Raw genomic sequence first — 7523 nt, forward strand, 5'->3', positions numbered from 1 at the left:
ACGTTTAACAATTTCTTGCACGTTCAATACTTGTATGTACATTTAATACTTTTTTGGACGTTCAATATATTTTTGCACCTTCAACACATTTTTGCACGTTTAACACGTTTTTGCACGTTTAATACGTTTTAGACACATTCACTACAACAAAAATGACTTTCGGCGACGCTTAAAAAGACTTCTGCCAACCCTTAAAAGCGTCGCTAAAAAGATCACCGACCCTTATTCTTGCGTCGCCAAAAGCAGGGTGGGCGTAAGCTTTAACAACGCTTATTTAAGCGTCGGTAACATTTATTTAAGCGTTGCCAAAAGTCTATTTATTTTTTAACAATTTTATTTTATATTTTATATTTTATATTTTAATTTTTCTATTATTTTATTATTTTAAATTAAATAATCATTAAAAAGAACATTTATAATATCATATTTTTACTCATTATTAACATTTTAAATAATAACAAAAAAAAAATATAAATCATTTCAAATATTATCTCTTAAAATCAATTAAATAAAAAATATTAACTAACATATTACAAGTTTTTAGTATTGTTCTAATAGTTTAAAAATCCATTAAACTAAAAGACAAATTTCGTATACTAAAATAATTATATAAAAATATAGAAACAACAATTACTACATACAACAAAGAAATTTTGTAAATCCCACTTTTTGGGCACCAACACAATTGGAACTGATAACTGATATTTGATCACCAGCATGAAATTAGATTTTGCACTGCAGCAGCTTAATTAATTATTTGGTCTATTGCCTGCAATGAGATCCAAATAAGAAACATTTCATTGCTCTTGACAACATAAACAAATGATAAATACAACGTATAATTTTTCTTTAACTAAATGAGAAAAATAAAGTAAACTTACTTTAACTTAATGAGAAAAACAAAGTAAACTTTAACTTAATAAGAAACAAAAGATGACAAACTCGTCACTCCTTTTCTTAAATACTCTCAACAAAAAAATATTTGGAGAATTTCTCACACCAATGTAGTCCAAAAGAGACTTTAATACTAAATTATATAAAAAGACAATTCCATATCCAACAATTGAGTCAAGTAAATCTCTATAACTTACTCAATCTTCACCCACTATAAAACAAGAGATCTTAAGTATGATAATTAAATCTGCAAATCAACATATGATATAACCTTTTGGCAGAATCAAAAGGAATAATTGGTAAGGATAGAAATTTACTCAACTAAAGCTTATGTAATGCTAACCTTCATAAGTAGCTCTAACACCAATCCCAGTAAAGTCAGTCTTTCATGTTCCAATGAAAGTTGTATGTTGTTAGATTTTCTATTGAAATTGGAAGCAGAGGAAATAAAACTCAGTAGTTCCACTTATTAGTATCAACATTTGTAATTGGTATCAACAACTCTCTTTGGACCCTACTTTGTTATAAGACCTTTTAACAGTGAATACATAAACTTCCTTTCAATGAAATCAACAAAAAAATAATTATAAGAATTACAAATTTAACAGATAAGTTCTCAGAAAGCAATTACAGACCTATATGAACAACAATATTTTCAATCATTGATTATCCCACTGCAGATCTTAGCTCATAAGGAGCAAACTGAAAGCCAGAAAATGCCCATCATCACAAGTACCAATAGTGATGACCAAAATGAACGAAACCAAAATCAAATCATCATCACTCCAATAACAAATTAACAAGATACATGAAAAAGACAACAGATGCAGAGAAAATCATACATACCGCTCCTTTAAAAATAATTGCAAGTTCACCTGGCTTAATACCATGCTTGTAGAACTCTCTAGCAGCATAACCCTACAATAATAATACAATATTGCATCAATTCATTTTGGTGGGGTTAGAAAAAAAAATAGGGTTGAAGGAAAGAAGTTTTCAGTCATATGAAGCCAAAATGTGCAATATGCTTGACATCAATTGGAAACCCAAGTTCAATCTCTCGTTCCTCCTTCAAGACTGCAACACAAATATTGATATATGATATCACCTGAGCATAACATAATTAAGGTATACAATGGATTCGGTATCTTCGTCCTACATCAAACTTCAATTAGAGTACGATAATATCGGAATTGTGCAACTTACACCAGTGTTTCCACCTAGGATGACGTATTTGAAGCTTTTCTCCACCATTGATTCACTGCTCGTTGGTTGGCTTATCGATTCAGATAAGAAAACAAACTGAAAACGCAGCTCAACATAGTTTTTCAATTTTATTGTAATTCTGTTATAATATGGAACGCATAATAAACTTGAAAATCACCATAGCGTGGATCTGCAAAGGCTTGTTCGATCTTGGGTTATTTAAATAACCAACGGTTATTTCAAAATAACCTTGTTGAAAGTATATATGTTATTGTAAATTAGGGTATATTTACATGAGATAATCTGACATGAATTATTGACTAAATTTACTACCTGCTGCCAGCCAAGATGTGGGAGCTTTGCATAAAAAACACTTCTTACATGTATGCACTAGGTTCTTTTTCTCCTGCTACATTATGGAACCCTTGGGCATGTCTTACCTATTGTATACAATACATAATAATTAATCAACCAAATGGCATGTTTTCAGATTGCAAAAAACATAATAAACGTGTTCAAGTTCTTAACAAATAAAATGAGATGCTAAAGAAAAACTCCACTAACCAGGTGAACTGTTTTACAACGATGAAGTGAGTATAAATTAGTTATACTGACAGTATCATCCATGTCTGCAACTCAACAGAAATTATCCATCCTAACAACAACAAAAACTCAAACATATCTTCAGATTATCATTGCAGAGGTTAATAAAGCTCCTTTACCTCTCTGTTATAATTTTCTTGAATTGAACTATATACTACTATTTTAAACAGCTCTCACTTGACCTAGATTTTGAGCTAAAGATGAGGATTATGGTAGAATTTGAATTTTCTGGTCTGCTTTCATATCTAAGAACAATACAGAGAATATAAGTTCAAGTCTAATGTAGCCCAATCAATCAATATTAGCAAGTTAGCAAGTTGTGCATATCAGGGCGATCAAATCAAACAAGGACGAAACAATGAACTGGAAGCTAATAAATACGTGAGGAAGAGGAGATTGACATGTAAAATGAATCGTTTAAATGATATAGAAATGGAAAATAGAGAAATAGAGAGATTATCGGGGTTTAAATGATATAGAAATGGAAAATAGAGAAATAGAGAGATTACCGGGGAAGAGAATGCAGAGGAGAAGTTAGCAGCAGGATAAAATTGATGCAAATTTACAAAGAGAAGGATTTTTCTGCTCGGTAAGCAACTTTATGAATCCACCCGTCGTTCTGCAATTTAGCTTTCGAAGCTCCATATCTAGATCCTTAGTCATACCTTGCATCTCTCCCTCTCCGATTATATGACCTAGAATGAGATAAACAAGGGGGGAAAGAAAGGGGAAGCTAAGACGAGGCGGCGGAAGCGAGGGTAGTAATGGGACCGCGAGTGAGAGCGAGAGTTTTACAAACTCACAAATTGATGCTTGTTTAAACCCTACAATAAACTTCAACCGCTTGTTCACTTGGGCTTGTTCAACACTTGGGCTTATCAAATTCTCATACTTCATATATTTTATTTAAAATAACTATCATTTAAATTAATCATTCAATTTCAATATATTATTTAAAATATAAGTTTGGTTTCTTTTATATTATTTAATTTTTTAGCGTAAATTAGTTGGAATTTATTTTGAAATTAATTTTAATATTATTTTTTTAGGATAATTCCAAATTTATGTAATATATATTTAGTTATTTTTTTGTATATAAATAATATAAATAAAATTAATTTTAAATTTGAATCATATAAATACAAAATTAAATATATATTATTTCATATATAATTAATAATTAAACCAATTTATTGAATTAAAAAATAATAATTTAAATTATATAAAAGTTATCATATATAATATATAAAGGTGGGCAAAACCCATTTTTGTTTAACTTTTGCCAACGCTTAATATGCGTTGGCAATTATGTGTCGCCGTAGGCATGTTTTGTTGTAGTGATTTAACACGTTTTTGGCATAGTTAACACGTTTTAGCACATTTAACATATTTTTACACGTTTAAGACGTTTTTGGCACGCTTAACACGTTTTTGCACGTTTAAAACTTTTGTTACATGTTCAACACTTTTATGAACATTCAACATTTTTTTGCATGTTCAACGCGTTTTTGCACATTTAATACGTTTTTGACACATTTAACACGTTTTTGGCACATTTAATTCTCTCATAACGCAAAGGTTGTCCTTGATCTTTACTTTTTTCTCCATCTGTACCAAACCAAATATTTGGCTAAAATTATCATTACAAACAAAGACTATATATAGAACAATCTTGAAACTGAATAACATTATTGTTACATGAAAATAAAAACAATACCTCATTCAATGCTAGTCTCGCAACTTCTCTTTCTAATAGATGTGCCAAAAACATATTAAATGTTTCAAAACATGTTCAACGTGTAAAAACGTGTCAAAAGTACAAAAATGTATTAAAAGTGCAAAAACATATTAAAAGTGCAAAAAAGTATTGAACATGATCAATCAGTCATCGAAGATGCATAAAATGTGTTTAACATGCCAAAAACGTGTTAAATGTGTCAAAAATATGTTAAATGTGTCAAAACGTGTCAACTATGCCAAAAACATGTTAAATGTTCCTAAAATTTATTAAACATGCAAAAACATATTAAACGTGCAAAAATGTGTTCAACGTGCAAAAATGTGTTAAAGGTGCAAAAATGTATTTAACGTCCAAAAATTTATTAAATGTGTTAAATGTGCAAAAGCGTGTTGAACATGGACAAATAATGTAAAACGTGCAAAACATGTTAAACGTGCCAAAAACGTGTAAAAATGTGTTAAACGTGCCAAAACATGTTGAACGTGCAAAAATGTGTGGGACGTGGAAAGACGCGTCGAACGTGCAAAAATGTGTTGAACGTGCAAAAACGTGTCGAATGTGCCTAAACATGTCGAACGTGCCAAAACGTGTCGTACGTGCCAAAAACGTGTTGAACGTGCAAAAACGTGTTGAACGTGCAAAAACTTATTAAACGTGTCAAAAATGTGTTTAACGTGCAAAAACACGTGGAACGTTTAAAAACATGTAAAAAGTGTCAAAAAAATGTTAAACGTGCAAAAACTTGTTAAACGTGCCAAAAACGTGTTATATGTAGCAAAATGTGTTAAACGTATCAAAAATATGTTAAACGTGTCAAAACATGTTAAACGTGTTGAACGTGTAAAAATATATTTCATCAAAAATAAAGATATACCATATTTATTTCAAATAAAATTAAACATTAATTCATATTCTTTCAAAAATATAGAATAAAACAAATATCAAATCATAAAGTAAATATTTTAAAAAAACATTATATTTAAAATAAAATATATATATACAGGAAAATATTGGAACCTAAGCAAAAGGAATGTTTCCTAAAAATGTTGAATAAATTTCCTAAACTTAGATAACCACTTATCCTTTAAATAACAATTAAATTTCACCAACAACTCTTTTATTGTATCAAATCATTTCGAATCCTCTACGACAACAAAAATCTAAGAAGGTAAACTTTTATAATTCCATATTGTTTCAATTCTTATGTTCATATTATTTTCAATAATGATCTGAATATTATAGTGAAGATATTGAGAAGAATATGTATCCAATTATCAATTCAAGAAAGTGAATGCGGGCGTTTTCTCAAGTGAAACCAAACAAGATAAATCAACAAGTTGAAACTAGGAAAATAGGAGATGATTACGATATTCATAGTGAAGATATTGAGAATAATATGTCTACAATTATCAATTCAAGAAAGCCATTGCGGGAGTTTTCTCAAGTGAAACCAAACAAGAAGAATGACATGTTGAAGCAGGGAAAAGAGGAGATGATCACGATATTCATGATAATGATAAGTTTTCAACTAGTCGACATATTTCAACAGACAAGAATAATGCTTCTTTTTTAGGTAAGATTATACTTTTAATAGAATAATTATCATCATACATGTGATTTGATTTACAATAAACTAAAAATTATAGAATATTTTAGGTTGGACACAACTTCCATCGCCGCCAAAAAGAGCCCTTCATGTTGCAAGCATAATGAGTCGATATTCCGATATTATCTTGAAAACAATGTTGGACAAATTGAATGTAATACTTAAATTTCTAGATTCTTCATAAATTTGATTATACTCACAATTATTCTATTTTTATACCACTATTTTTTTATAGTGGTATAAATATAAAATAATTGTGAGTATAATCAAATTTGAGAAGAATCTAGAAAGTTAAGTATTACATTTAATTTGTCCAACTTTGTTTTCACGATAATATCAGAATACCGACTCATTACGCTTGCAACATGAAGAGATATTTTTGGCGATGATGGAAGTTGTGTCCAACCTAATTTTTTTTTTAATTTTTAGTTTATTGTAAATCAAAGCACATGTATGATGATAATTATTCTATTAAAAGTACTATCTTACCTAAAAAAGAAGCATTATTCATGTCTGGTGAAATATGTCGACTAGTTGAAAACTTATCATTATCATGAATATCGTGATCAACTCCTCTTTTCCCTACTTCAACATGTTGATTCTTCTTGTTTGGTTTCACTTGAGAAAACACCCGCAATCTCTTTCTTGAATTGATAATTGTAAACATATTATTCTCAATATCTTCACCATAAATATCGTGATCATCTCCTCTTTTCCTAGCTTTAACATGTTCATTCTTCTTGTTTGGTTTCACTTGAGAAAATTCCCGCATTGGCTTTCTTGAATTGATAATTGTAGACATATTCTTCTCAATATCTTCACTATAATATTCAGATCATTATTGAAAATAATATAAACATAAGAATTGAAAGAATATGGAATAAAAAAGTTTACCTTCCCAGATTTTTGTTGCCGTAGAGGATTCAAATAGATTTGATACAATAAAAGAATTGTTAGTGAAATTTATTTCTTATTTAAAGGATAAGTGGTTATCTAAGTTTTAGAAATTTATTCAGCATTTTTAGGAAATATTCCTTTTACTTAGGTTCCAATATTTTCCTATATATATATTTTATTTTAAATATTTACTTTGTGATTTGATATTTTTTTTATTCTATATTTTTGAAAGAATATATATTAATGTTTAATTTTATTTGAAATAAATATGGTATATCTTTATTTTTGATGAAATATATTTTTATACGTTCAACATGTTTAACATGTTTTGGCACGTTTAACATATTTTTAACACGCTTAACACATTTTGGTACATATAACACGTTTTTGGAACGTTTAACATGTTTTTGTACGTTTAACATTTTTTGACACGTTTAACATGTTTTGCACGTTTCACGCGTTTTTGCACGTTAAACACATTTTTGACACGATTAACACATTTTTGCACGTTCAACACATTTTTGCACGTTCAACACGTTTTTGGCACGTTCGACACATTTTGGCACGTTCGACATG

The 7523-nt window shown here is 29.2% G+C and overlaps 1 long non-coding RNA gene across 2 annotated transcripts; it reads right to left on the reverse strand.

Moving 5' to 3' along the window:
• Window positions 1–510: 510 nt before the first annotated feature.
• LOC124932820 lies at window positions 511–2511 on the reverse strand. 2 transcript variants are annotated; one of them, XR_007098783.1, is made up of 4 exons: window positions 2434–2511; window positions 2101–2349; window positions 1530–1971; window positions 511–769 (listed from the first exon to the last, which is right to left on the reverse strand). It is a non-coding gene; the product is annotated as an uncharacterized LOC124932820 (long non-coding RNA). The 2 variants fall into 2 exon arrangements; XR_007098782.1 differs by lacking the exon at window positions 511–769 and having other exon boundaries at window positions 1439–1971.
• Between the last annotated feature and the right edge of the window lie 5012 nt (window positions 2512–7523).

Source organism: Impatiens glandulifera, chromosome 3 (genome assembly GCF_907164915.1).
Source record: "Impatiens glandulifera chromosome 3, dImpGla2.1, whole genome shotgun sequence".
NCBI classification, from domain to species: domain Eukaryota; kingdom Viridiplantae; phylum Streptophyta; class Magnoliopsida; order Ericales; family Balsaminaceae; genus Impatiens; species Impatiens glandulifera.